General features: G+C 38.3%; 1 long non-coding RNA gene across 1 annotated transcript; it reads left to right on the top strand.

Moving 5' to 3' along the window:
- The first annotated feature begins 2,148 nt into the window (after positions 1-2,148).
- Positions 2,149-17,010, top strand: LOC105612555 (uncharacterized). The gene is made up of 5 exons (XR_009600337.1): positions 2,149-2,656; positions 6,680-6,915; positions 8,902-8,953; positions 15,439-15,483; positions 16,290-17,010. It is a non-coding gene; the product is annotated as an uncharacterized LOC105612555 (long non-coding RNA).
- The last annotated feature ends 10,392 nt before the right edge of the window (positions 17,011-27,402 follow it).

Below are 27,402 nucleotides of genomic sequence, written 5' to 3'. Positions count from 1 at the left end.
TCTTCTTTCACTTTCATCAAGAGACTCTTTAGTTCCTCTTCACTTTCTGCCATAAGGATGTTGTCATCTGCATATCTGACGTTATTGATATTTCTCCCAGCAATCTTGATTCCAACTTGTGCTTCACACAGTCCAGTGTACTCTGCATATAAGTTAAATAAGCAGGGTGACAATATACAGACTTGATGTACTCCTTTTCCTATTTGGAACCAGTCTGTTGCTCCATGTCCAGTTCTAACTGTTGCTTCCTGACCTGCATATAGACCTTTCACAAGAGGCAGGTCAGGTGGCCTGTATTCCCATCTCTTTAAGAATTTTCCACAGTTTGTTGTCATCCACACAGTATATTATTTATAAACTAGGCTTCCCTGGTAACTCAGCAGGAGACATGGGTTCAATCTCTGGGTGGGGAAGATCCTCTGGAGAAGGAAATGGCAACCCACTCCAGTATTCCTACCTGGAGAATTCCATGGACAGCGAAGCCTGGTAGGGTCACAAAGAGTCGAACACAACTTAGCCACTAAAACAACAACAATTTTTTATAAATATTCACAAACACAAACAAAAATATGAATATAAATATATGTGTACATGTACATTTAGTAGTTCCCTATTGATTTAAAGTTTAAAAAAATAGAAGAAAATCATCAAGGCTACATATATAATATAGGGATTAAGGGGAAATTTTATAACACAGAAGCTGAGAAAAAATAAGATACATTTGACATTAAAATTATAATTTTTGTATATGCACTGATATCAGTATCAGTTAGGGTTCTTGGTTGGAAACAACATGTTCAGAAAATTAATTCGGTAGGAAAAATGCCCAAACTCTACTGAGGAACTACTTTTGAAAAGATAGTAGGACTGTCTTTTCTCTGCTGCCTCTGTAGGACGTTGAAGCCATGGTTCACTGTCTTGCTTTCATCATTTCCACCTTAGAGTTATGTGCAGGTGAATTTGATAGGGGCATGTTCTTATACCCTAGCTGCAAGGGAACCTGTGAAAGTGAGTTTCTGCTTTCTAGTTTAGGAGACAGAACTCATGAGTAGAAAATATCCACATACGGAAAGAGTGTTCAGTAGATCTTAGAACAGCCACAGACATGACATTCACTACACTAACAAAGTCAGCAGAGAGATAAAAAGGTTGCAACACAATGATGATGAGTGTTTAATGTGTATAATATAGGAAGAATCCTTACAAATTGTAAAGAAAAGACAAGCTACTCAATAGAAAATTACATCAAGGCTATGAATAGGGAATCACAGATGAGTAAACTCAAAATTTCCTGTACTTAAAATAACAATGTAATATTCATCACTTTACCATCACCAACTGACAGAATTTTTAAATTTCAGTAAACCTATTGCTGGTCAGTATAAAGGACTTGATACATTCTTTGCTACTGCAATGATAAATTATCCCCATCTTCTTGGAGAACAATTTAAGAATGCCTTTAAAAATATAAATAACCACAGCCTAGAATCAACCACATTCTTCAGAAGTAAAAACAACACGGTATAAAAATATACATATGAGAATGTTCACTTTTTTTTTTTAGAGACAAAAATCTGAAAGTATGAATAGCCTTCAACTGAAAAAAATTATGATACAGGCACACTATGGGCTATTGAGAAGCAATTAGAAACCATGAGTAAGACCTATGCCATTTGTCTTGGAGTAATTATGACAACAAGTTATTGAGTGAGAAAAGCAAGATGCAGAGAAGTGACCAGAACAACACACAACATACACTATAAAAAATGGCAGGCACTGAACTTTTAAAAAGAATCCTCATGGGGGAGGGTGAATTGATGAAGGTCAAGAAAGGGAACAGAGAGGCAGCGAAGCAAACAAACAGAAACAAACCTTGCAAATTAAAAACATAACCAAAAATCTCATTTACTTTACCTACCTGAGTTATGTATATACTTGCTTAACTGTTTCTTAAAACAGTTAAGTGTTGGTCTCTAGACTTTAGAAATGTCTAAAATATATTCTTAGGTGAAAAATTATTCCACAGAGTAATATGTAGAGAATGAGTCCATTAAAAAAATAAGGTGTGTGTGTTTTTATGTGTTTTTACCGAAAAGATTATGCATACCAGCTTATTAATTCCGGTTTCATCAGAAAGGGTAGATTTGCAAAGCAAAGGATGATTACTTATTATACTAATCCAGTTAATTTGAAAATTTACAATGCATTAAAAAAAAAGATTTAAGAATATGTTAACATTCTAGAATATACTATAAAGGGAGTAAGCTGTATTATGATTCAGGGAATAATTGGAGACCACTGATTGAGAGGGGGCCTTTGGGAGAGCCTCTCTGAGGACAGTGCCTGAGCTGAGACCTGAAGGATAACAATAAGCTTTATTGTGGAGAACTGGACAAAGAATTTTCTGAGTCCATAGGCCAGGTAGTTCATCTGAAGAGCAGAAAGGAAGCCAGCCGCCTGCTGTGTCGGGGACAAGTGGATGGGTTTGTGTGGATTAAGGTCAGAGAGACAGGGACTTGTAGACTGCCACTAGTAATAGTCTGGGTTAAACCACTTCTGGTAGCAAATAGGCTAACCTCTTACAATTTAAAACCTTTATAACAGCTTCAAATTGCAGAGAATCCAGCCCTTGATCACTAGACTCAACTCAGTTCAGGTGAGTGTGAACTTGGATGGTGCATCTCACATTGTAGATTGCTTCCAGCCATAGGCAGTAGGACCTTGTCTCAGTCCACACTGAAATAGAATAGAAACAAAAGCATAAACTAAAACAAACTCTCCTCCCCGTAGATTGATAGAGAAGCACTGTTATAAGCCCTGGAAGATGTTTGGTTGCTATTCTCAAAGAAATAGGAAACAAGTTAAACATTTTAAAAAGAAATGAGTCTTTGTATATATTTTACAGAAGAATTCTCTAGTTTAAAACTAGAATTATCCCAGCTTTCATGGTTGGTAACGGACTGGAAATGATTAATTAAGAGTTGCACAGGAAGTTAGGAGACCACTGTGATGTTGCGGGAAGGAGATGGTGGTGGCTGGGACCACGTGGTGGCGGCTGGACTGGAGGACAGGAAAGGAGGAGTCTGGAGGAACCAGCAGTGATTCCCAGTTTCCTTCCCTTTCCTTCCTTTTTTTTCTTTCTTTTTGACATAAGAACTGGTACGTTATGATCACATCTATAGAGATGGGGATAATGGGAGAAGAAAAAAGTCGAAGGCAAAAATCAAGATTTCTGTCTTAGACAAATTTAAGTTTGAAATGTGTATTACAAAACAAAATGGAAATGAAGTTCATGAGAGAGGTGTGGACTAGAGGCATAATTTGGGGAGTTATTGGCACACAGATAAAGTGTGAACAATCATCCTGCTTTTGCCCAGGACTCTCCTTGTTGTAATGCTAAAAGTTCTAAGATTTGGGGATCTTCTTACTCCTTGGAAGACTGCGGTAGCTGCTCCCCTTATGTAGATGGTATTTACCCCTTGAAATTGGGAGAGCTACCAAGGAAATCAAACACAAGGATTGCATCAGGCAAGTATTAAGAGGAAAGAGAATCTTAGGAGAGCTAAGCAATAGGGTAGGTAAGGGCAAGACAGAGAAGCCTCAAATATCAGGAAACCAAAGGAAGAGAGAATGTTAGCCTTAGAACGCTAGTGAATGTCAAGAGGATGGAATAGCAGATTTGGCAAGATGATGGTCATAAGTGACTCTAACAAGAACAGATTCTTGGGAGTGATGGGAAAAAACTTTACAGTGTCATTAAGTTGAAGAGTGAATGACAAGATGTGGATCGATAAGTACTAAGAAAGTCATCCTGAGTAGTCATCTGGGGAGCAGAGAAATGGGCAGTAATTAGAAAAGTCTGGAAAGGGTATTTTATTTGAGGAAGTAAAACTCCTATGTGAGTGCAGTCGGATTGCCAGGCAATTCTGCATGAAAGTTTTAAATATCTGTATGAAATTTTAAATATCTGTATGTTTTTGTTGTTGTTCAGTCACCAAGTCCTGTCTAACTCTCTGTGACCCCATGGGCTGCGGCACACCAGACCTCCCTGTCAATATCTGTATAAAAATTTTAGCACAAATGTGAAGTGGTTTTATTCCTCCTAGTTGTTAATCTACAATTACATTCAGCTTCTCAGATGCTAGCATGAAAAAAAATTTTTTAACGCTTTCAGCCAGTGTTTATGGTTTTCAAGGGGAAGGTGCTAGAGGAAAAAAAGGAGGCAAAGAAGGTAAAATACTTAAAAGGGAATTATTTCAACTAGGAAACATGGGTTAAAATCCTGGTTAAAGGGGGGAAAGGAAACATATGTAGGTTGGAAGAGTGAAAAGTAAGGTCAGCGGTTTGATGTTTCATTGAAGAAGAAGAATTCTTGCACAATGAGTACCTGAGACGGAAAACTGAATGAACGCAGGTGGCAGCCGGAGAAGGGAGTGACTGATTTTAAGATTTCAGGTATGGCGAGTCACTGCTGATACAACCAGCATCACTGGCTGGGAGGGGGCGGAGGAACAGGTGACTGAAGGTAAGGGAGGGATCTGACAGGGAGAGGAAATAGTTCATACATATGCCTCCTACAGTTACCAAAAATGATGGCATGAACCAAGATGGAGAAGAAGAGAATGAGTTAAGAGTAAATTTAAGGGAGTAACAGGGACAAAATATGAGACTAAGAAGGAGATGTAGTGGGTGGTTTAGTCCGGTGGTGCAAGCTGCAAAATGGGAGGGGAGTGATACACAACCAATGCCTTACCTTCTTCCGGTTCATGCTACATGGGGTATAATAGAAAAAAAAAACACCATCTGTGTCAGACAAGGAAAACGGTATCATCAGGACCTAAGATAAGAAGTTAAAGATGATGTTCAGAGAAGAGTTTGAATTGATATGGGACCCTCAGGATAACATATTCTTAGGATTGGCTACCTAATTTTTCAGTGCCCAAGGCAAAATGGAAATGCAGGACATCATATTCAAGAGTCACACACATACACACTCTTATGAATCCTATTCAGCCATGAGAAAAAAGGAGATCATGATGGTGTGACAATATAGACCTTTAGGTTTTATGCTAAGTGAAAGAGCCAAGCAGACACAAATACTGCTCTGTATGGTATCATATATATGTGGAATTAAAAAACAAAACAGTAAAACTCATTCAAATAGAGAATTGAAAAGGAGTAGCCAAAGGCTGGAGGCTGGGGAAAATGGGAAGAGCTTGGTAAAAGGGTATAAACTTTCAGCTGTTAGGTGAATAAAGTCTGAAGATCTGAAGTAAAGCAGGATAACTGTAGTTAACACTGTAAGGTATAGTTTTGAATACTTACATTCTCAGTCATCTTTCATGTTGCTACTTTCTAAAGAGGAAACAAGACACTTCATTCTTTAGGAAGTTTCTAGACATGGATTTTTGCCATGTTGATGTTTGTACTGGATGAATGAAGTAGAAGCCTCAGGGCATGAGATGACTTCTATTTCATATAGTCAATCCTCAAAACCCGCATTTCAAACAAGTGTATAGTCAGAAATCATTTGAGTAAATTATCTGATAAAAGTTAATATAAAAGAAATATAAAAGTTAATATAAAAGAAATATAATTGGGTAAATGAATTATTATGATAGTGTTTTCACAAAAGAAAAAAGTCCTCATATATGGATGAGTTTTTACACATTGAAAAACTATGCCCCTTGGAAAATTTTGTGATCGAATTTCTTAGTACTACATTTTGCTGTGGCTCTATACCTAAGGACTCAATGATCTCACCATGGATTACTTGGCGTGTAAGCCAAATTGGTTATCTTATTTATGACAGAATCTCAGCTTATTCTTTGTCTCCAGATACTTTCACACTGTTGTGTGTGTGAGGGATTGGGGGAAGGAAAAAATGCAATTAATTTCAGTCAAACTGATTATTTACAAATCCTTTTTAAAAAAGACACAGCTGGTTGAGTGATTTATTGGCTGACGTAATTTTTGTGCTTATGGAAATATGAATTGATTAATGCTCTCTGTCTAAACTTTGCTTTTGTTTTAATGGACTAGTAATAAATAGGAATTTTGGTCAGTTTGATGTAATCCAAAGTAGAAAACAAAGGACAACTAATGAGTAGGCCTCCTATTTTTTTTTTAAGGCACTCCCTGGAGTAGAGGATTTCCTTTCCAGCTATGCATTCTAGATGACTGTATCTATTAGGGCAGTTGTATATGTGACACCTTGTAATGGCACAGCTAGATTAAAAGTAGAGAAAATACATTCAGACTCTTTCTAGTTTTAGCATTACTGAAAAAGGGAATTTTTCATTAATTATATTTCTTAGTTAACAGAATTATTTTGTACACAACACATTTCAAAGAATTAGAATACACTAAAATATACAGTAGTGCTACTGTATAAATTGTATCTTTCTATTATTATCTTCATATCCACCTTCTGGAATTTAAGTTGAATTTTATTTTAACTGATAGAGTATATTTTAGCTGGCATTATGGTCTGAACTATACTCCTTTCAAAATTCATATGTTGGAGCCCTAAGCTCCAATATAACCAAATTTGGAGATGGGCCTTTAAAGCAGTCATTTGGAATTCCATGGACAGAGGAGCCTGACAGGCTACAGTCCACGGGGTTGCAGAGAGTCGGACATAACTGAGCGACTAACAGTTTCACTTTACTTTTTCAAGGTTAAATGAGGTCATCTTGGATCAATAGGACTAGTGTCTTTATGAGAAAAGGAAGAGATTACAGGAATGCACGTGAGCAGAGGAAAGGCCATGTGAGAACATACCAAGAAGGCAGCCATCTGCAAGCCCAGGAGCGAGGCCTCAGAAGACGTGAACCCTGCCAGCACCTGGATCTTGCACTTCCAGCCTGCAGAACAGTGAGAAGAAAGTTATGCTATTTAAGATACCTGTGTGAGGTATTAATATTTTGTTATGGCAGCCCTAGCAAAGTAATATAGTTGGAAACTGCTCTGTGTTTTTTAATTTAGTCCTGAAAATAACTCACATCTATCCATTTTAGAACTACTAGCATACATGATAACAAATGTGTCAATTAGAGGCTTTTGAAAAAAATTCAATTTGGATGAAATTAGACAGTTTCACTTCTCTGAGTTTAACATGTAATTTAGAGCAGTAGAGACTTCCACCTTTACAAATCACTGTTTAATCTTATCACCAATGTTTGTTGTAAAATATTTAGAAAACATAGGACAAAAGAAAATCACAAGTGGCTCAGAGGTTAAAGCATCTGCCTGCAATATGGGAGACCTGGGTTCGATCCCTGGATCGGGAAGATCCCCCAGAGAAGGAAATGGCAACCCATTCCAGTATTCCTGCCTGGAGAATCCCATGGACGGAGGAGCCTGGTGGGCTACAGTCCATGGGGTCACAAAGAGTCGGGCACAACTGAGCAACTTCACTCACTCACTCACTGAAATAGTTTAATATCTCAACATAGCCAGTAATAAAAAATCGAGAGATTAACTACAGAAACTAATTTAAACCAGTGATTTTAAATTTAATATATGATTATCATTGTCATTAAATATACTTCATATGTACCTATATACACACAACAATTTGAAAGCTATGTCATCAAATTCTGTTTAATGAATTTAGCATAATTAATGTAACCAATCAACTGTTGTTGGATAATTAGAATGTCAAATATCTTCAGTAATAAACAGGACAAATATGATAAATTCTCTATGACAAATTTTCAAAAATTAATATATGCATATTTTCAGCTGTCCCTCTTCTAAAGTCTTCTCTTCTCCCTTCCAAAGAGGAAAGCTACTTTGTTTTGGCAATTTAAGGCTTGGGGTTTTGGCTGTGTTGATCCAGGAAATGGATGAATTTAGAGCACTGTTTAAGTCTAAGAGGCTGTATTAATTCACTTGAGGAAGACACATGCAAGACAAGAAAAAGTTGATCTGAAAAGATGGAGAAAAGAGGTACAGAGAAGAAATGACCAGTGCTTGCTTATATTAAAAGGTTTTGGAGAGTTTTAATAGAGAATCAGAGACAGTGGGAGCACCTACCCAACTGTAGTGAGGATTTTAGGGAAGATAAATGGAGGAAGAGGATTTTTAAAAGTTCTGTGGGGTATGACTAAAATACCCTTCATAAGTCCTTTTGAGAAATCTTACAATTTTCATTTTTAAAGTATTTTTGAATATCAGGTGTTTTCTTTAAAATACAAAAAACACTGATTAAAACCGCCACAAATGTTATGTATTCATTTGAATACATAACAGGGATCTATCTATCTACCTATGTGTGTGTGTGTGTGTATACATATATATATGTATACAGCTTAATTCTTGAATATACTCAATTTATAAATAACATGCCTCATAAAAAGGGTGTGCAAAATTTAAAGGTTTTAATCTATATTTTTAAACTGCTATATAAGAAATCTCTTTATATCCATTGACAGTATTTCAAAGTGCTTGTTTTCTTACATTTCTTCAACTTTGCCAACTGATAAATTATTTTAACTTTCATTTTTATTAAATGTGTGTAGATATTTTCTCATATTATTTCTCTGTCTCTCTTTCATATTATTACCATTTCATCTCTCCCTCTCATATAAATGGCAAGCCTATAAATTTTCTTTGTAATTAAAGGTTAGATAATAGCTCATGAAATGTATAATTTCCAATATTTATAAGATTTTTTGCATAGTATTTTCAATTTTAAGTGAAATAGAAAGCTTATATGTTACTTTAAAAAAATCTAATTTCAGGTAATGGTGCAGATGTAATGTTTTCTAAAACAACAAAATGCTGTAGTTAGAACTCTTAGAAAATACTTTTCTTAGTTATCATTCTTTCTTAGAATATGGATTATTTCTTCAGTTAAAAGTATTGATTTTCAGATTCAATTTAACTTTCTTTTAGATAGATGTTGTCCGACAGACTCCAAAACTCTCTTTAACTTGAGAAAAAATTGGTGAGTAGACAAACTCATTCATATTTTTACTTTTTATCGCCTCAGTAGTTTTAGATATGTTATTCCTTATTACCATTTAAGCCTTAAGCTTCCACCTGTGCTCTTGATCAGATTCCCTTTTCCATTTCTTATTTCAAGTAGTAAAATCTATCAACAAACTAATAAGACAAAACTTGAAAATCACATTTAATACCAGCTTTTCCTCTACATTTTCTATGTGAAATCCTATCAATTTTATTTCCTGAACATATTCAGTATGTTTCTTTTTCCTGCCTATGGCAAATAGTGCTTAGCATAGGCCCTTATTAGCTCATCATGATCTTTTTCATAAATTTCTTAATGCATCTTCATCACCTAACAAATCCCAGACTCTGCTCATCTGGTATCTAAAGCCCTCTTGATCAATTCTAGCTCTCTTGTCCAGTCTCTTCTGTCTCTCCATCTCTTGCATTTTGTTTTGAGTAATTTGTGGTTCCTTAAAATTCAACATGTTTTATGCATCTGTTCTTTTCATAAACTATTTCCTTGGAAGTAAGAGTCTATGATATGCCTTTTTCTTTGATTTCTTAAGTTAAGCTTTTAAGAGTTAGTTTACTTGCCTTTTGAGAGCTTATCTGGTATGGGCCAGGTGCTGATCCTTATATATACATATGTGTGTGTGTGCGTGCATGTGTGTGTGTGTGTGTCACTCAGTCGTGTCCGACTTTGTGACCCCATGGACTATAGCCCACTGAGCTCCTCTGTCCATGGAATTCTCCAGGCAAGAATACTGGAGTGGGTTGCCATTCCCTTCTCCAATATATATATTTTATGATACTTTTCCTTTTGCTTATAACCCTTTTGTATCATGATTAAGCTCTTGGCTCATTTTCTACTTCTCCTGTGGATTAGAAGTAACTTTATGTATAAGAGTGTCTCATTTTCCTTTGTACTTAAAATATCTTATCGAATAGCATATATACATATATGTCTGTATATAGTCATACATGTATATATGCTATTAGGATATATACACACTCACATGCATACAACAGTAAGTAATTTTTGGACTAAACTGAATGCCACATATTCATTTCTCCTCTATTATGATAAGTATAAGAAATGAGCTACTGTAATTTTCTTAAAAACTTGAAACAAGTTCAGAAAGTGTTTACTATTGTACTTTCTTATTTCACTAGAGGAGGGGGACATCCCTAACCCTTGGCTCCAAGTTTATATATTTAGCGTAAAGGGATGTATCTTATCAGTCTTCTTGGTCAGAGAGAAGTTCACATTCAGATCCATAAAGTTATTTTTGTTAACTTTATAGAAAACCTCTATTTTATGAACTATGACCTGCCTTCAAATAACAGCATAACATTAACCAACAGAGTGGAGGCACAAGAAGAAAGCTGAAATATGGGGAGAAAAATATGGGCCCAAAGGAGAGAATGAGCTTCCTTGGTGGCTCAAGCAGTAAAGAATCTACCTGTAATGCAGGAGACATGGGTTTGATCCCTGGGAAGATCCCCTGGAGAAAGGAATGGCAACCCATTCCAGTGTTCTTGCCTGGAGAATTCCATGGACAGAGGAGCTTTGGGGGCTACAGTCCATAGCATCGCAAAGAGTCAGACACAATTGAGTGACTAACACTTTCACAGACTTTCACAAAGGAGAAATAGAGCAAAGTAGGCTTGGAATTCACTGACTTTGTCTTTGGTAAGCTTACTGGCTTCAGGTAGCAGAGCTGCACTCACCTATGGATTCCACACAGCCCTTCCAGTGCTTTATCTTATGGATGGAGGGGAACCTCTGAAAAACAGCCTGAAATAGAGCAACATAATGTGAGATTATGAGACTCTAAACTAATTATTAAGTTTACTTTGACAATGCTAAAAACCAGGAGCTTTCATATGCATACTCTTCACATCATACACAGATAAACAGATAAACAAATTGTAATTCATTCTATTTTTTAATTATTTGTCATAATCTTGTTTGACCTGACAAGGTCTATTCCTTAAAGATAGAATGTATAAATCACACTCTATTTTTTTAACTCCCTGCACATAAAACGTTGGCTGTGCTCCAGGTATCTAACTGATAATTTTTAGTTTTAAGTTTTAAAAAAATCTTTTTTCCCAATGACCATTACTAAGAAATCAAGATGCCATCAGTGCATAGGTAATATAACCATGAGTTCTCTCCTACCTAACCAAGTTGGGGAAACAGCTAAAAGTATTTAATAACTAATGGTGCTTTTCCCTCTCATTGGTATAATTTATGGCAGCAGAGAACTAGAGGATTCATGTGTGCTGTGCTTAGTTGCTCAGTCATGTCTGACTCTTTGCAACCCCATGGACTGTAGCCCACCGGGCTCCTCTGTCCATGGGTGGAAGGGGAATAAAAAGAATCTTCCCTCTCCTACATGTGAGAGATTCTATGCCTCTGAATCCTAGATTCTTTGCATGCAGGAGCTGTGACTCATTAGTATTTTATCCCCAGTGCCTGGCACATAGTAGGTAATTACAACATGTCAGAATAAGTTAATGGAGGAGAAAAATCTGTTAAGGAACATCTCAACAATTGAGAGAATAGACAGAATACATGTGGGAGAGGAGTTCATTCAATCAGCACATACAGGTACAAACCAAATTTTAGATTAGTTAGAACCAGAAACAACTCCCACTTTGTGAATTTAAATTTAGTTAGACCTAAGGGAGTCTCCAAAATCACTGCAGATGGTGACTGCAGCCATGAAATTAAAAGACGCTTACTCCTTGGAAGAAAAGTTATAACCAACCTAGATAGCATATTCAAAAGCAGAGACATTACTTTGCCAACTAAGGTCTGTCTAGTCAAGGCTATGGTTTTTCCACTAGTCATGTATGGATGTGAGAGTTGGACTGTGAAGAAGGCTGAGTGCCGAAGAATTGATGCTTTTGAACTGTGGTATTGGAGAAGACTCTTGAGAGTCCCTTGGACTGCAAGGAGATCCAACCAGTCCATTCTGAAGGAGATCAGCCCTGGGATTTCTTTGGAAGGAATGATGCTAAAGCTGAAACTCCAGTACTTTGGCCACATCATGCGAAGAGTTGACTCATTGGAAAAGACTCTGATGCTGGGAGGGATTGGGGGCAGGAGAAGAAGGGGACGACCGAGGATGAGATGGCTGGATGGCATCACGGACTCGATGGACGTGAGTCTGAGTGAACTCCAGGAGTTGGTGATGGACAGGGAGGCCTGGCGTGCTGCGATTCATGGGGTCGCAAAGAGTCGGACACGACTGAGCAACTGAACTGAAGGGAGTCTCAGGTCACGTCTGTTACCTGATTTTCACTTTTGACAAAATGACAAAGGAGTGACATTCAGTGATAACAATCGAGAAACTGATTTCATCCTGTTTTTGGGGGTAGTTTATTTCCTTGTCTTCTTCCTATTTTTAAATGCTTGCAGGTAGCAAAATGAAGCAGAATCAGCACAGCCTCTCAGTGTCACAGCTGGACAATGGGTTGACCACTGTAGCAGCCGCCATCATTACCTACAGGCTACTTTCAGGGCCCGCTGCATGATGGACCGGACCTGGAAGCTCAGCTGTTGCCAGCAGCTGTGGAAGGACATGCTTGCATATATGCACCCACTGTGCTAGGCGTCCTGGCTGAAAGAAACTGAAACAAGGGTTTGGTGTTTGAGTGGAGGCACACTGTGAATAAATACCTAATGCTGATGTGAGCATTATGCCAAAGTCAAGAATCTGTTTGGATAATTGAACATGACATTCATTCTCTTACTGCTGAGTGAAGGAAGGTGGAAAAGTGTGTTTTTTGCTTAACTGGGCCTATCACTTTGAAATTTAGCCCCAGTCATCTGTTACACTGAGAGGGGAATGCTGGCATTTTACGAAACATATTCCCCCCAAATAAAGGAAATGTAGTTTGTAATGTTCAGAAGCCAGAGCGTTCGACTAGTCCCCTCATTTCTGTTTCAGGTTTTGCTTAAATTGGCTTGCAGATTTATCTGCCATGCATTGCACATGGATGTTTTTGTCACCGCATATTTTACAACAGCTGTGATCCTGATGGGGATTCAGTTACCCAAAGGCCCCTCTGCATGCAAGCGGTCACCAGGCATCTAATGGGCTGAGGGCCGAAACGACAATAAAGTGAGCAGAGCCATGCAGCTGCGGACCAAATGTAGGGTAATAACTAGCAGTTGGCCATTACGGGGTTAACTGCTGGTGTTCTGGTGAGTGTAAAAAAATGTGGAGGTCCTGCTCAAAAACACAGCCAAAATGTGAATAGTTCCACTGGGTCAGAGTTAAAATGCTTCTGCTTCCTTTTCAACTGCTGATTATTTTCAGGATACCAAACTTGTGGGAGTGTCTAACACATATATTATTATAATTGTAATTTTTTTGATAACTATGTCATAGTTTTCCAACATGCTTTTAATTGAAACAAGGGATCATTGCAGAATTATCAGCTTCTTAGTCTCTGGGGTTTCAGCCACTGGTGCCTGTGCCTATATAATTTCCAGACTTGTTACATCTACCCTGGGAAGAATTTTTACCTATATTTGTTGATTTGAAGAGCCATCCACTCTGTTGTTTTAAACAAATGAAACTGTATCACTGCAATGTCAGTCCAAACATGTGTAATTAACATGGAAAATATGTCTAAGCCATATTGGTCAAGATAGATGACTTCCTTGCATGACTTATAAACAGTTAGAGGCAAAAAGCCAGGATGTCAAAACCAAGTTGTATACCACAAAGTTTTATCTGGGAGGACTTTCAAATTACAAAGGAAACTAAAGACTAAAATTCAGCCTGCCATACTTTCTCAATAAGGAGGGCAGCTTTCTGGTATCTGTATAAAAATAATCCTCTGTCCTTCTCTTCGACATGTTTTTTTACACTGCAAAGGTCAAAACAGACATCTTATTCTTCTGGAAATGTTCATCAAACAGTATAATGGTACATGTCAGAGCTTTCAAATTATTCTGGCTAGAAACAGGTCTCTAATCTTCTTTTAAATTTTATCAGTGACAGCACACAGAATTCTCTTTGGAATTCTTTGATCAGCGGCCTAGGCTCTGAAAGGCAGAGTTTAGAACTCTGCTCCCTATATGTTTTTCTGAGTCTGCTGAAAGTCCTGAGCTTTGACTTTTTCCTAGGGTTGTTTTCCTAGGTAATGATCCAATAATACTATTATTAACAGGTAGCAGAGCCTATGGGAACCTAGACCACTTACCTGCAGGTGCTCTACTTTGCTGGCAAGAATGAGCTCACTCTGAGTATACCTGAAGAATCTTTTTGTCCTTAAGTATAATGCACTTCTGTTTTCATGTCATCGGTGGCATCAATTATAAATTAAATGTGCCAAGAACCTCTGAGAAAAATCCTCCTTGTGACTGACTCACATCCAAGAAGGATTACTTACTAAGGTATAAGTTAACTTAGGAAAAGAAAAATTGCTTGCCTATAGCCCTACACAGCAAGATGGCCCTTTCCAGAAGGTATAATGAATAACGGTGAAGAGGTTTGGAGACTTACTTATATGGGAAATTCTACCTCTGAGAAAGAGCCCTTGGTTCCATTCAGGTGCTATGCCAACAAGGTTCTTGACTACTTGGTTCGTGAAAGCTTGCTATTCATGAACTAAACTCACGTTTATTCTAATATTAAAGGCCTTGAGGTGTCTAATTTATTCTTTAATTATCAAGCAGCTTGAGCTCTGAGTGGTGTTTTCATACATGAAAGAGAGGTACAGTGAAAGCAAGAGAGGGAGAAAGAGAGGGAAAGAGGTCCAGGAATGTTTCACTCTAGTGTTTCTAAAGGGAAGATTAATTGTCTAAACTGTACTATCTTGAGGTTACCTGAAGAAGGGTGTTCATAAATTAAGACTGCTTCCTGCTGCAGAGTTGTTTTCTTGTGTATTATATAGTTTTGTTTTGTTTTTAATATCCGTCGAGGAGAGGGAAGTTAATGTTCTGCCAGCTCCGTATACATATACGTACTCATGGGCAGGGAAAGTAAACATGACACACACGGGCTCCTGGGGAACTGAACAAAAACGTGGAAGGCCTCACTTGTCCTTGGGAATGTGCTAAAGCAAGGAAAGTGGAACCATCATCACCACTCCGTCTTTCCTGGCTTTAGTCCCATGTCAGGATTCTAGAAAACCGTTTCTGCCCCTTCCCCCTTCTGTTGGGCACCTCTGATAAGATCTGACAAACCTGGCAGGAGATAGTAAATTGGAACAAGGATGCCTTCCTTTCCATCTTCACCCCACTGGGGCCTCAGTGCAGAGGATAAGACATCTCTTCCAGCCCCGACCCTCAGTCACTGCAGCTGTGCGGTCCTCACTTTTATCTGGATGGACTGAAGACCTAACAGAAGAGTGGGGACAGTATTAGGCATCACCAGAAAAGAACTTACCAAAAAAGGGTGTGGGGTGCTACCTTGTAAGCCAAAACTCAATTTTATTTTATTTTATTTTTTTTAGTACTGAGGCTGATGCCAGTCTGGTCGAGCAACTGCCAACAAATCAGTAAGTATAGTCCAAGGGATTTATTTTTTTTTTTTAAGTTGAAGATGTAAGGTAGTAAATTACTTTAAGATATATTCTCAGCCAAAGCTGACCTGGGGATGTGTTATATAAGTGTGGTGTATACCCATGGGCATATAGTCACATACTTGTGTACCAAGGAATGAATCTGTCATCCTGTATGTATTCAATCTCTTGTGAAATTCTGGGCACTGGAAGTTGGTAGCTGCAGCAACCACAGCATATGCTATAAGCATTTCAGCTATTAAAGTATCTGACACTTGGCAGGTGCATTCAAGAATGACAGCTCCTGGCAAGTTCCATCTTATCCTTGCACACGAATAATAAAGAGAAAGGAATACTTTCAGTCTGGCAGAAATAAGCAACAGGTGCTGAAGGCCTTTGCTGTAGTTTAACAGGAGGGAGTATATTAAACAGTGTGAAATAAGCAAACATAATTATAACATACTTATAATGAAAATGATGGCTCCTGGTTAATTCTTGTCTAGACTTTTTTAAAGACCCTGGGGCCAGCACACCTTAGGGGAAGGATTATACTCTTTACAAATAACAGAATGCATAAAATATTTAATAGTATACCCTTCATATAGTAAACCCTTCATACAGTAAAAGTCCTTTAGGGATTCTAAAGTCTAGGGGCTATTTTTTCAGACGTGGAGCTTTAAGGGTTATCCCATATGTTCAGGGCTGTGGAGGCTCCACCATGTCCTTATCTAGAATCTGTCTGTCCATTCTTTAGCCTAAGGAGCTGAATCCAGTATTTTACTCCCTTCTTACTTTCATTCTAGGTCTTGAAAGAGATTATTTATTGCATCAATGCTTCTATTCACCACACATGTAAGATTGCTAATGTCAAGAGTAATTTATTCCTGTGTCCCTCCTGTTCTAGAAGCTGTCAGCGAAGATGGTATATCCCTACTGTATCTTTTGTCTAGTGCTTTGTTTGCAAAATAGAATGCAATAGCATAATTTGACGATTGTAGTAAAACTGACTCGAATATTTAGGCTCTGGAGTGAAGATTCGCCAAATTCAGAACTGTTTCTAAATTCTGCACATGTGGTTTTGCCTTAATTAAATTCCCCAAGGCTGTTTCTTTTTCTGTAAAATGAAAATAATATTGAGTTGGCCAAAAACGTCATTCAGATTTCGCCATTCAGCTTATGGAAAAGCCTGAACGAACTTTTTGGCCAACCCAGTTAAAGCATCTATCTAGTTCACAGGCTCTTTTGAGAACTGAGTTAAATAATGCATTTATTTGCCTTAGTAAAAATATCCTATTGTGTTTATTTGAATATGTTACTTATATTTATGTTTTTTAGAGTAGATTTCATTGCAAAGAACTGAGTGGGAATAAGGGTGCTAAGAAAGATCATGTGATATTCAGACTCCTCTAGATGCAATTTCTCTGATAAACTTTCTTCCTGTGTCATGATCTGAGGCTTTGCTAATTAAAGTGTGCTTCACAGACCAGCAGCATTGGCATGGCCTGGGAGCTTATGAAAAAGACAGAATCTTGAGTCCCACCCCAAATTGATTCACAGTCTGTATTTTAATGAGATCCCAAGTGACTTGTGCACTTTAATATTTGAAAAGCTCTGGATTAGACAGCTAAAGTCCTTACTTATCCTTTCAGATGTTCCTCATCTTACCCCTAATTCAATCATGTGGATTAATCTTGTGTAGCGTAAGGCCGCATGTTTACAGTGCACATGGTGAGCTGGCACACGGGTGATAGGGGCACGGCAGAGCACACTCACAGGTGGGCAGCTCCAGGGGAGGACTACTCAGTGGCTGTCCTCCTTGCGGAAGCGCTGCAGTCCTGCCTACCTTGCACTGCAGATCACAGACACGGCTGAACACCAGACCTGGAGGCTTCCCCTCCAACACCTAGGGAGCAGACCCCACCCCGACAGACGCACTGACACCCACAGAGCAAAGGCAGACCCTGTGCTATACCCTTGCAGGCTCCAGTCAGCACCACACCAATCAGACTCCCTGCTGCTGCTGCTGCTAAGTCACTTCAGTCGTGTCCGACTCTGTGCGGCCCCATAGACGGCAGCCCACCAGGCTCCCCCGTCCCTGGGATTCTCCAGGCAAGAACACTGGAGTGGATTGCCATTGCCTTCTCCGAATCAGACTCCCTAGCAAGGGGATAATGGCACAAATCTCTGGACCAACCTCACCCACTGGGGAGCAGACACCAGAAGTATGAGGAACTACTTTAAAAATTTCTGAATTGTCAGACAAGTCCTTCAGAACAAATGACACTTTACTGACACATGTTATTTTAATTTTTCTGGTACACACTCAGACCCCAAAAGCTATAACTGTTGCTACCACTTCTTCCCTCTCTCACCCCCTAACACTTTCATACTCTCATCGTTTCATTCCTAGATTTTGATTTGCCAGTTTCTAGAGAAACTACTAATATATATTAGGCAAAATTTCTGGTTTTGAAATTGACATAATATCTACGCGAGGCTTTGTGAGAGATGTGAGAAAGGTAACAGATCATTGCTTCATTCCATAAATTACTTTTCTTGTCCTGTTAAGTCACTGATAGATTTATTTCTGCCTTGGAGAAAAGTTTAGTTAAAAGACATTTCGAGACAAGCTTTGATTATTCTTAATGAAGACAAATACATTCAAATAAATTGCAATTAGTTAATTCAGACTAATCATTTAAAAATTCAGGTAAAGATTTTTTAAAAAAAATAATTAGTGCAAGCTTCTCCTAAATAAATATATATATATACACATATATATAATTATATATAAGAGATACATAATATATAAAATATAATTATATATTTAAAAGTATATTTATATCATATATTTTATATATATTTATAAATATATATATTTCTCTTTTAAATAATACTTTAGAGTTGCATAAATAGTCCTGTGGTCTTTTTTATGTTTGACACTATTATTATTTCCAATTAATGGGGATATTTTCTATACGGATTTTTTTTCACTAAGAAGTTGAGCGCTATCTCATAACAAAGACAGCTTGAGAATGTGTGTTAACAAAGTCAAACACTGGAAATGAATTTCACAGTCCTCTGCACTGCTCATTCTCACCTCATGAATCCACAAGTGTCTATGAATTTGAAAGATTGCTGCTGGTGGATGATCTCACCTTCCACACTTCCACAGTCTCTGGTTACGCTTTTTCTCCTGTAAATGGCTCCCTGTACTTGGGGCTGCAGTGCCAAACTTTCTAGACAGGCGTAAATTACTGCTTTGTCTCCCTTCCTCTCTTTCTTCATTTATATTTCATACTGTATGACAAAACTGAAACGGTTGAGTAATGCATGGCGCTAAGGGATGGTGGCTATTTATTGTGTTTTCTTGGGGCCCTGGGTGTTTTACATGTCTGAAAGAACAAACCATATGATGCTAGAGATCGAAGGACTTGAACATTTTCATCTGTAGGAGGGAAGCTTTGGTTTTATAACAGCAGCTGCAAATTAGACTAATTGCTAACTGAAAAGAATGTCTGCAATATGTAGTCAGACAAAATAAGAAAAATACAGAAAGGCCAAAGTAGGAAAGTGTACACTTCCTTTTACATAGAGCACTGAAGCAGTGGCTGAGCTGACATTCCTGTGCAAACTCACTCATTTTCATAATTGTTTTTTTCCATTTTAGGAAGAAAATAGATGTTTGTGTCATGCCAGCCCCAGTACCTAACCTACATCTTAATGGGAAGGGCAGTGGAGCAAATACTCTTCTTTCTCTTGCTTGGTTTATTTTAAATTTATAGACTTTAAAACTATTTGTCAACTAACTTCCTTCCTCCTTTCCTTCCTTCCTCTTTTTTCCCCAAATAATCTTAAATTTTCTCCCGAGGGGAATACCAGTTTTCTCCTCACTGTTCATGTAGTACGCACTTCCTACAAATTCTTTATTTTTCACCGTAAACATAGAGGCTGCGGATGCCTTTTTTTTTTTTAATTTAAAACAATAGTGGTAAACTCTGTAATTTCTTTCAAAAAATATTCTGCAAAATAAGTGCTTGACATTATATTGAAACTAAAATGCTCAAATTCAGAGAAGGAAGGAAATGAGTATTTTTTCGAGGATCTACTATGTGCCAGAAGTTTTCTGTACATGAATTTTTAATCCTCATCACAGCACTGGGTGACAGCTGTTATTCTTTCCAATTTGTTTCAGCAACTGAAATTGAGACACTCAGTAGCTTGCACAGCATCCTATAGCTACCAAATCTGTAGGACTCCAAAGTCCTACAGATTTGGGATGACTTTCCCATTTTCTTATATACCAGCGTCCCCTCCCTTAATTTTGCAAAAGAGACCCATGAGGTGCAGAGAGACCCAGGGGCTTAAACTGGTGACTGAGTTTGAAATGGATAATAGGTCCTCTGACTCAGTTCATCCCACTAAGCCACTGGGAATACAAAGATGAGGGGGAAAAACTCATGAAATTGACCCTAAAATTAAAATTCACATGAAAATATCTATAAGAAATTTACCGTGTTCATTTTTTTGAGGCATGGACTCTGTTAATATATTTCCTGTCTGTTACTGAGAAGAAAATCTCCTGTGATTCCTCCTCATGTTTCTTCTTCTTCAGTGCCATGAGTTGGTCAGGCCCCAGAGGTGACGACTGTTACTTTTAAGGAATTTTGTATCTGGATGCCGGCAACACAACTTTCTCGTCTCCATGGCACTGGGGCACAGGTCAAATTGTGCTGGGCCAAATTCCAAATATATAGCATGAATTTTCTGTTTTCCAGCTATTAAGGCAAACTTAATTTGCCTCAGAAATTTGTGCAACCATTCAAAGAATGAGCCTTACCTTATTTCTTTCTCTACCTTTTTCCTCCAACTTCAGAATTGGAACATAGAAGCAACTCCTAGTACAGTGATTATTTTTGCACACGTTACTCTCTTTTCCTCCTACCAGAGTTACCTTATAACAAGAACTCCACAGTTGCTAAACAGATAGAGGTTGTGCATGACTGTTACTATATTTACAGATGAGAATACAAGATTTGGTAGATGAGAGAGTGGGAGAAAGGATTGAAAAGAAAGGTTCAAGGTTAAGACTTCTTATACCCATTGCTTTGAAGAGTTGGTAAAGAAACAAAAACCACATAACAAAATCTGAGCATCTTTCTCAGCCCCTGGCAACCTGCCCTAGGTGTGTGCGGCAAGTGGTCTGGACATTCTCCACACCAGGCCAGCTTGACTATTCGCTGTTCCTCAAATATACCTCATCCTTTCCCTTCTCTGAGCTTCTTAGTAAAAGGTTCCTTCTGATATAACTGTCTTCTGTTCCTCCACGTCTACCAAGCAAATTTCTACACATCCCTCAACAGTGGGGGTAAATGCTGCCCACTCCATGCAGGCCTCTCATGAACTGAGGGTCAGGAATCCCTTTTGTAAGTGACTGTAGAAGCCAGAATACAGATCTTTTGTAGCACTTAGCACTTACTCCACTAAATTTGGAATACTTTTATATCATTGTATCTTCTTTATAAGGTTAAGAATTGTTTCTATACATCCAAAAGTATAATCCTCATTCCATTTTTTTTTTCACTTGACTTCTAGGACCTCATGCTTTCTGTTTTCCTCCTCGCTCACTGGCCATTTCTTCTCTGTGTCTCGTTCCCTCCCTCTCTTTGGGTTCTAGCTTATCAGTCTGGACTCTTCACTATTTAGTAAAGCTTCATTTTGGTGCTTGATCAATATCCACTCACTCCCAAGATGATCTTATGGAATTTTACAGCTTTAAATATCATCTCAATGATGATGACTCCCAAATATATGTATCCAGCCTGGACCTGGACCTCAGCTCCCGATGGTTCTCTCCACCTGCGTGCTGAGTCATCTTCAGTTTGCCTCCTCACTTGGCATCTCCCGTGAAACGTGTCCAAAACAGAAATCCCAATCCCTGCCCCGACTGCCACCCCTCAAAACTTGCTTTACCTCTTACCTTCTCTTCTGTAGTAAATGGCAACTGACATTTTAGAATCACTGATTCATCTCTCTCTTAATTTATGCATACATCTTTCAGCAAATCCTGCAAATCTCAAATATATATCCAGAATCTACTTCTAGGCATTTCATGTCTATGACCCTGATCCAAGCCATAATTATCTCTCATCTGGGATACTCAGTGGCTTGCTGACTGGTTTCTCTGTCTCTACATGCACATACTACTGTGTGTGTGTGTGTGCAACAGGGCAACTATACTGATTTAAGAATAATTAAAAGGTATTGCAAAGCTAAAGAAACCATAAACAAGATGAAAAGACAACCCTCAGAATGGGAGAAAATATTTGCTGACAAAGGATTGATCTCCAAAATATACAAATAGCTCATGCAACTCAATATCAAAAAAACTCAATCAAAAAATGGGCAGGAGACTTACATAGGCATTTCTCCAGAGAAGGCATACAGATGGCCAACAACACATGAAAAGATGCTTAACATCACTATTAGAGAAATACAAATCAAAACTATAATGAGGTATCGCCTCACAGTGGTCAGAATGGCCATCATCAAAAACATCTACAAACAACAAATGCTGGAAAAGATGTGGAGAAAAGGGAACCATCCTATAATGTTGACTGGAATGCAAATTGGTATAGCTACTATAAACAGCCAGCATGGAGGTTCCTCAAAAATCTCAGAACTACCATATGACTCCGCTATCCCACTACTGAGCATAGACCTGGAGAAAACCATAATTCAAAAAAATGCATGCACCCCAGTGTTCACTGAAGCACTGTATACAATAGCCAGCACATGGAAGTGACCTAAATGTCCATCAACACAGGAATGGATAAAGAAGATGTATTACATATATAATAGAATATCACTCAGCCTCTGTTCCAATAGGAACGCAATTGGGTGGACCTAGAGACATGGATGGACCTAGAGAGTGTTATACAGAGCAAAGCAGATAAGAAGGAAGTCAGAAAGAGAAAAACAAATATGTATATTAATGCATATATATGGAATCTAGAAAAATGGTACAGATAATCTTACTTGCAAAGCAGAAATAGAGACACAGATGTAGAGAACAAATGTCTGGATGCCGAAGTGAAGGGGGAGGGTGGAAGGAATTGGAGATTGGGATTGACATATGTGCAGTATTGATACTATGTATAGAATAGATAACTAATGAGAACCCGCTGTAGAGCTCGGGGGACTCTACTCAGTGCTCTGTAGTGACCGAAAGGAGAAGTATAGCTGATTTACTTTGATGTACAGTAGAAACTAACAACATTATAAAGCAACTATAGATAGCATATTCAAAAGCAGAGACATTATTTTGCCAACAAAGGTCCATCTAGTCAAGGCTATGGTTTTTCCAGTGGTCATGTATAGATGTGAGAGTTGGACTGTGAAGAAAGCTGAACACTGAAGAATTGATGCTTTTGAACTGTGGTGTTGGAGAAGATTCTTGAGAGTCCCTTGGACTGCAAGGAGATCCAACCAATCCATTCTGAAGGAGATCAGCCCTGGGATTTCTTTGGAAGGAATGATGCTGAAGCTGAAACTCCAGTACTTTGGCCACCTCATGCAAAGAGTTGACTCATTGGAAAAGACTCTGATGCTGGGAGGGATTGGGGGCAGGAGGAGAAGGGGACGACCGAGGATGAGATGGCTGGATGGCATCACTGACTTGATGGATGTGAGTTTGAGTGAACTCTGGGAGTTGGTGATGGACAAGGAGGCCTGGCGTGCTGTGATTTATGGGGTTGCAAAGAGTCGGACAGAACTGAGCGACTGAACTGAACTGAACTGATACTCCAATAAAAATTAATTGAAATAAGTAATTTTTAAAAAACTTAGATAATGTTTTCTCTTATTCAACCCCTCCAAAGGCTCCCATCTTGCTCATGGTAAAAACAGAGCCTTTTCGGTGGCTTTCAAGACCTACCATGATTTGGCTCCCTGTTACCTCTATGAACTCCTCCTATGCTTCTTTCCACTCCAGGTGGCCAGCTTGGCATCACTGGCCTCTTCTTCAAGTGTCCAATGTTCCTCCACTTCAAGGCCCTTGCCGCTCCTTCTGTTGGGAGATCCACAACGAACTATATTGTCCGCACCTTCATTTTCTTCCCAATCTTTCTTCACCTTTTCCCATTATAATCTTGTTTCCCCCAATACTAAGGTCTCTGGTCATCCTATTTAAAAGTCAGCCCACCCCCCAGCATACTCTATCCCCCTTCCTTCCCTGCTTGTTACTGGTTTTTGTCTCTGTTTTTTTGTTTTGTTTTGTTTTGTTTTCATATCCCACCTTTCAGATTGTGCAAGAGGGCCTGGCCCAAAATAAGTGCTCCATAAACATGTTCAGATTTGTTGAATTAATCCCACAGTGCCTTCTGCACACAGTAGGTACTCACTGTTTTTTAATCAACGACATGAACCTCCAAATTATATTTTACACCAGAAAGGGTTACACAGATTTTTTCCATTTCATGCATTTTTTCAGTTAACAAAAATTGAAAGTAGTTGTATATCAGAAACAGGTGTGTTTCATCTGTATATAGTAAAACACTAAGTTTCAAAGAGTGGAAAATTTTGGTCGTTCATAGCAGAAGGAACCATTGAACCAACAACAGGTTCATTGCGCCAATAGCCGTGTTAAAAGAATATAGACAGTGCCATATAACTAGCAAAATGCTCATTCAAATGCTTTAAGGGTGCCTTTGATCATGTTTAATTAAAGAAATTTAAAAATGTACTTTTCACTTAAACTTATCTTGACACAACCACAACTTAGCATTGTTTTTTCAAGCATAAAAGCCAGAAAAAGATAAAACATGGTGGCCGTCTACTCTAAACCCCATAAATAATGTATACCTCACCCAAATAAAACAGTTAACAATAAGACGTTTCTGAGTGAAAGGAAGAGAATTTGTAAGAGCCATTCATACCATAACAGATGTGCTGTCTTGCTTCAGCCTTATTTTATATTTTTCCTTTACCCTTTCCTCTCATTGACGACCCTGTGGCATAAAGTTTCATTTCAAAGATTTAAAATAGGACATAGAATCCTTAAGAGCAGTTGCACAGAGCAATCTATCATGAATTTTGCGACTCTTAAACAACATGCACAGTTTCCCTGGGACCAAGATATTTTTGCCCTCAAATTGGCCCAAGTCCCCTGTACAACGTCATCCTCCTTGCCCAGAAATACTGATAGAATGGAAATAGATAGCACTCAAATTTAAAGAGTTACTCAATTCCAATCCAACTGAAAAAAAAAATACTGCCAATTCTCAGGGGTCACTGAGTTTAGGATCTAGAGATGGATATTCTCATCTTCACCTGTCAGAACACTGTTCTGCAAAAAGCTCTAGATACAATTTTGAACTGCCTAAGCAATTTTCACCACCTTCACTGTAAGCATCTAGAGGATTTCCTGACAGAAGTATACTGTGCATGTATTTTTAAAAGCATTAGATTGGCAAAAATACCCTGGATATTTGAGCATAGGCTCCTTTGTCTCTTTCCCTTAACCCTGCCAGACCTCCCTAAGATATATGCCAAAGAGAAGCCCCCATCCTCCTGTATCCATGATGAATGATTTGGGAACAGTCCAAACAGTAAGGCAGGGATTTAACATAGTTTTCTTGACTCTAGCCCCATTTATTTATGAGAAGGTTGTGAGGAGATTTGCAGGGAGAGTAAAATATTCCATAGTATGGCTTTTTATTCAGACCTGTGCTTAGGAATAATCATTGCTGTCACCGCTTTAATGTTCAAGCGGGAAAAAATACTTCTGTAACCCACATAGTACAAAAAAGAAAATAAAAAAGCAGTCACGGGAAAACCAGGAATTGTGCAGTCAGTCTGATAGTTTGATTCTTTCTAGCTTATTTTATCATAATCCTCTGCTCTAAAACTTTACTTTTCTTTAAATTCCATCACACTTAATCTATTTCTGTTCTCTCTTCTCCAGTTGTGTGTGTGTCTGCGTGTGATAATAATAACCACAGTACTTCATTATTCCTCAGAATACCTTCAAGAGTAAATGCCAAATAATTTGTCCATTTGGTAAATGATGAAACCAAAACACGGAAAAATGTTCAATAACATTGATAGGGAAAGAAAGCTAATGGCAGGGAGAGCCCAGATGCAAACTTAGGTGCATGCCCCTGACTTCAAACCTTTGTAGTCAATCGCTGTGTCTACTCGTCCCTCTCTGTAGAGGAAGAACCTGTCCTGTTTGTTCGCTGCCACGGGGAAGGTGTGTGAGCAGGGCTCTCATAGCAGCCTCATCGTGTTTCCCTGGCCAGTGCACCTCCATCACTGCTTTGCATGCTTGTTCTTTATTGTGAGAATATAGTCCTTCTGGGTAAGGAAGTCATTCACTTCCATGTTAAATTATCATGGAGTGCTGGCTTAAACAGAATAGCAAGGAGAACACTCAGAGCCTTGTTCAATGAGAGAGCGGTAGTCAATATCTTTGTTGCTTTTTTCATTTCAACTCTAAGCTTTCAGCAGCAACACAAAGGAAAAAGGAAAACCCTAATTTTTTTTCCTAATATTTTAATGATGGCAATTTCCAAACAGAGTTTGAAAGCGGTGTGCAGTGAATACCCATATATGCAGCATCTAGTTTCTATAATTCTGCTTTCTTTACTTTTCACCTCTCTACTTACTATACTATTTCTCTGATACATTTTAAAGTTAATTGCAGTCTCAGTGCTGTTCACCTCAAAACTATGAATATTATCAACCAGGGTTCAATATTTAATGACTTTTTTGTAAGGCAAAATGTACTGTAAGGCAAAATGCACATATCTTGTGTATCATTTGATGATTTTTGATGTGTTTCTACACCCATGTAACTAAAACCTTTTTCAAAGTATAGAATATTACTATCCCAAATCCAACATCACCCTCACCTCCTAGCCCTCTGCCCAGAGAGACAATTACTGTTCCAGGTTTTATATCATAATTTCAGGCATTTTAGTGTTCATTGTCATTCAAACAAACCACATAGTAATTACTCATAGTAGCTACTCATCTTTTACTCAGCATTATGTTTTTGAGATTTATCAGTGGGGTTGTAGTGGTTTGTTCCTCAACTTCTGAATAATATCCCAGTGTATGGACATACCACAATTTGTTTATCCATCCTTCTATTCAGTATTTTTGTACATTTAAAAAAAATGTGACTGTCTTCTTTGCCTGGTTTTGAAAACTGAGCGATACTGAATACAAGTAAAATCACTGTGTCATGTAAGTAGTTGTTTGAAAACTCAGTCTTAAAAACCATCCAAATGGCATGGAGCATTCATAGATAAATCAGGTGAAGTACTATTAGGTGTAGCCTACAATTATAAAGAGGAAAATAAGATTTTTATTGCAGTTACTCCAGGCTGATGTGGGTCTATCCTATCAGCCACAGCACACGACAGAACAAATTAGCCTGAGACTCGTCAGGCTAGCTTTAGTTTTCTATTTAGCTCTCAGAAACTGTAAGATAATCGTCCAACTTGGTTAGTGCCTCTCTGAACCCACCCTTCAAACCTGCCACTCTTTCTCCACCATTCATTATTTCCTTGTAAATCTCAAGTAGCCATCTCATTCATTACCCTTTACCTTATTTAATCATTCTGTAATACATATGACCAATTGCTAAACTTGACAGTGGAAGATCAACTGGGGAAGGAGCGGCGGAGAGATAAATTCATTCCCTTTATTGTCATAAAGTTGGAAAATTATGACCATATGCATGGACTGAGCCAAAAGAGCAGAAAATTCCCTTTGTCTCCTTATTATTCACCCATTGTGCTGTTTTAAGTTCCTTTAGTGGCCAAAGGGTGACAGAAGCAATATGTCAGGTTTTTGCTGTAAAATGTTATCTAAAGGCAAGAAGTAGACCTGCAGGACTGATAGAATTCT

This window comes from Ovis aries, chromosome 4, assembly GCF_016772045.2.
Source record: "Ovis aries strain OAR_USU_Benz2616 breed Rambouillet chromosome 4, ARS-UI_Ramb_v3.0, whole genome shotgun sequence".
In the NCBI taxonomy this organism is placed as follows: domain Eukaryota; kingdom Metazoa; phylum Chordata; class Mammalia; order Artiodactyla; family Bovidae; genus Ovis; species Ovis aries.
This window is presented reverse-complemented; position numbering and strand designations above follow the sequence as displayed.